The sequence below is a fragment of the Lathyrus oleraceus genome, chromosome 1, assembly GCF_024323335.1.
Source record: "Lathyrus oleraceus cultivar Zhongwan6 chromosome 1, CAAS_Psat_ZW6_1.0, whole genome shotgun sequence".
Taxonomy (NCBI): domain Eukaryota; kingdom Viridiplantae; phylum Streptophyta; class Magnoliopsida; order Fabales; family Fabaceae; genus Lathyrus; species Lathyrus oleraceus.
The window spans coordinates 51,896,862-51,901,175 of record NC_066579.1 but is presented as its reverse complement, the minus strand read 5'-3'; positions in this window follow the sequence as shown (position 1 = coordinate 51,901,175).

Here is a 4,314-nt window from a genome sequence, read left to right as displayed (position 1 = left end):
TATTGGGATTTATTTTCCCCTGGAAAAACTTTTCAGACGCATAATTCATTCATTACATCATTTCACAACATACGCATGCATACAATGTTCGCATTTATTTTCGAAAGCATAAAACATCTCATGCATCATGACATGGCATGAGGCTAACTTTATTTTTTAGGTTAATTATCCTCCTGATACAGTCAAATAAAGATCCATTCAGACGGACATCTTTATCGATTACATTCAAGATTCAAATACATCTTTCGGATATAATCCATGTGAACATTCATTCTGACAAAGACTCGGATTTCCTCCTAATGGTGGCATCTTTAAGCACACCCTAGATATTTATGGCAAATACAACATATACAAATATTATCAGATATAGCCTAACGTACGGTTCATTCTGATTCAGCCCAACATATGATTCCTTCAACTGCTCCAATACGGTCTAGCGTACGACCCATTTGGATCTTCATTTCTTCAGATACAGCCTAACGTACGGCTCATTCTGCAACTCGGATACGATCTAACGTACGATCCATTCTACCTAGCGTATGGTACATTCCGGGGTGTAGTCTAGCGTACGACAACTTTCTTCTTCAGATACAGCCTAACGTACGGCTCATTCTGCAACTCAGATACGATCTAACGTACGATCCATTATGATCTTCAATCCTCAGATACTACCTAGCGTACGGTACATTTCGGGGTGTAGTCTAGCGTACGACTACTTTCTTCTTCAGATACAGCCTAACGTACGGCTCATTCTGCAACTCAGATACGATCTAACGTACGATCTATTATGATCTTCATTCCTCAGATACGATCTAGCGTACGATCCATTCTGATCTTCAATCCTCAGATACTACCTAGCGTACGGTACATTCCGGGGTGTAGTCTAGCGTACGACTACTTTCTTCTTCAGATACAGCCTAACGTACGGCTCATTCTGCAACTCAGATACGATCTAACGTACGATCTATTCTGATATTCATTCCTCAGATACGATCTAGCGTACGATCCATTCTGATCCTCATTTCCTCAGATACAGCCTAATGGACGGCTCATTCTGCAACTCAGATACGATCTAGCGTACGATCCATTCTGATCTTTCATCCCCAATGAAGTCACCCGCCTAATGGACGGCTCATTCTGCAACTCAGATGTGATCTAGCGTATGATCCATTCTGATCCTTTATCCCCAGTAAAGTCGACAGCCTAATGGATGGCTCACTATACGGTCTAGCGTACGACCCGGTGTGGCACCCATGTCTTCAAACGTGGTCTGATGTACGACGCACTCTGAAGCTCTCATCATCAAACTTCCTGGATGGCATCGTTAAGCCCATCTCCATCAAGACTAATTAACAAGTGCAAAATTTTGGGGCATTCTAGTCTTCAATAATCTTCCACCTAGACCACGAATGGCGTACATACCATTCTAACTCTCTCGGTTTAAGAATATTGAACAGGGGCAGCTGTCATACCCCAAAATTTGCCCGTTAATCTTTCAACACATTTTTCAAGGCATGGATCTTAAAGGAACAAAGGCCCAGAACACAGGTGGCCCAAATCCAGAAAATGACTTAAAATGGCTTGCTCGTTAGGCGAGCAAAATCATTCGCCTAGAGAATCCTTCGCTACACCACTCGCCTAGCGAAGCTTGCGAATACCAGAAATTTTGGGCTTCATTCTGAGCCCATTAGGTCACAAAAAATCACTATAAATACCAAGAGCTCAGTCAGAAAAGAGGAGGACGAAAAGGAGAACGAAAACAGAGAGATAGAAAGAAGGCACAGCAAACCCTGGAGGCTAACCCAGAGAATTCAGAGCAACCCTAAAGCAACCCTAAAGGAAGCCCTTAAGGAAACTCATCTGCACAAAGGTTACCTCCGCCCAATTCAATCCAGCGCCAACCCTAAAAGTGACTTGCCAATTCAAGGTTGCAATTCAATTGCAAACAGATTTGCATTATCATTACCGCTTTATGTTCTTAATTTACATGTGATATCATAATTGAATTCATAAATATATTTGAGGTTTTGCCTATGGGTTTAAATATGTCTGAATATCTTGAATGTTTAACCATGTAATTTCTGTAACGGATGCCATAGGGTTTGGAGCTTGCTGAAATCGTACTGTTCTAAAATTCAAAACCCGCAGCCGTTCGCTAGCACATCGCTAAGCGAACATGTAGCGAGTGTTCGCTAGGCCCTCGCTAGGCGAGGCAGCAGCGAACATGACAGTCGTTGACTTTTCTGTTCTGATCTTTGCTCATCTGACATGTTTTATTATCACCATGCATTGTTTACCTGACATCAGTACTGTTGTGATTCCTTTTGTTTGGTGCAATTCTCGATTGCACCCTGATTTGGTATTCTGACCGGTTTGCTGAATTTTGTAAGGGTTCACATATTCCCGGAAAAGGTAGCTGGCTAGGTATTCCACTTTATTTGTGGGATACCCTTGTGGAGATTCATCCTAATTACTTAATTGATTTTAATGTGGAGATTCATCCTAATTACCTAATTGATTATAAAATATTGCCTTTGAATATGTGATCTTGGACCTCTCTTTGTTGCCTTACGGTATTACGGTATTATGGTCATGTCCCGCGAATGTGGGGATACATTTAGCAAAGACCCTTCGGTTAAATCATCATGTCCCTATAAGATAAATCATAGTCCCTCGGATGTTGCCTACGAATATATGATTTTATCCCTCGATGACCCGTCGTTGTAGCCTACGGTTAAATGATGATCGTCCCTTCGAATGCTAAGGTATCCTTACAAATGTTGCCTTCAATGACCAATCGATGACCCTACGATGTCCCTTTTATATCCAAAGGATAAAACTACTTACTTCTCAATAGTAAGGACAGTTTTACCCTCATAAGGATAGGAAATGCCCATAAAGACCTTGGGTAGGTATAACTCTTAAATGCTGAATCACAACTCAAAATACTTTTCATACCTCACACTTTGCAAAACATCTACTAGAAAATCACCACTTGGTATACATTCGTACTAGAATCATTACCAAGTTATATTTTTCTAAACAGTTTTCAAAATTACACGAGATAAATACTTTGTATATATTCGTACAAGAATCATTACAAAGTTAAACTCTCTTTTCAAAACATTTTCTAAGCAGTTCACAAACACTTTTCAGACAAGAAAAATAACATAAGTGATCAAGCAATTAAGAGCCCATGGATAACCATGGATACAAAGAGTGCTAACACCTTCCCTTTGTATAATGTACCTCCCGAACCCAAAATCTAATTAAGGTCTTTCCTGTTCTTTTCCACCTTTCCTTATTGGATAAAAGAAAAGTTGGTGGCGACTCTTGCTATCCGCGACATTTGCTTTCCAAAGCAAAAACACACAAAGTCAGTTCACCGTATGACAGGGTCGTTGTTGATGTTCCAACAGTTATCCATAAGTCAACGTAATCTGTTCATTTTGTTCAGAAACCCTTCTCCCATGCCAAAAGGAGAAGTGAAAATATTGTTGGCATAATTTTATTAATACAATGATATTCATTCAATAATCGTATGTTAAATGTTTGTTTTCCCAAAATTATTTTTGCTTTTTGCTTTTTGCATGAAATTGGTGATCACTATAAAACCGTAAAAAGAGAATAAAATCAATCTTTTCATCTGCATAATGATTTGCCTTGTTTGACTTCTGAAATATCTTTTATACTCAAAATCATTATGCAGGTTAATCAAACCCATTGAACATAATGATCCAACCCCATCTCCCAACTTTGAGTTCCCTGTATTTGAGGTAGAAGAAGATGATGTTGAAGAGATTCCTGATGAGATTACCTGTCTCCTTGAGCACGAGGAGAAGATCATTCAGCCACATCTTGAGAATCTGGAAACAATCAACTTAGGGTCTGAAGATTGCATTCGTGAAGTAAAGATTGGGGCACTCCTTGAAGAGTCTGTTAAGAAGGGGTTGATTGAGTTGCTACGAGAATATGTCGACGTCTTTTCTTGGTCGTATGAAGACATACCTGGTCTAGATACTGATATCGTACAACATTTCTTTCCGTTGAAGCCTGAGTGTGTACCTGTGAAACAGAAGCTCAGAAGAACTCATCCTGACATGGTAGTGAAGATTAAAGAAGAAGTTCAAAAGCAAATTGATGCGGGGTTTCTGGTGACTTCTATCTATCCGCAATGGGTGGCCAATATTGTGCTTGTGCCTAAGAAAGATGGAAAAGTCCGAATGTGTGTGGATTACCGTGACTTGAATAAAGCTAGTCCAAAAGATGATTTTCCTCTACCACATATTGATATGTTGGTAGACAATACAGCTA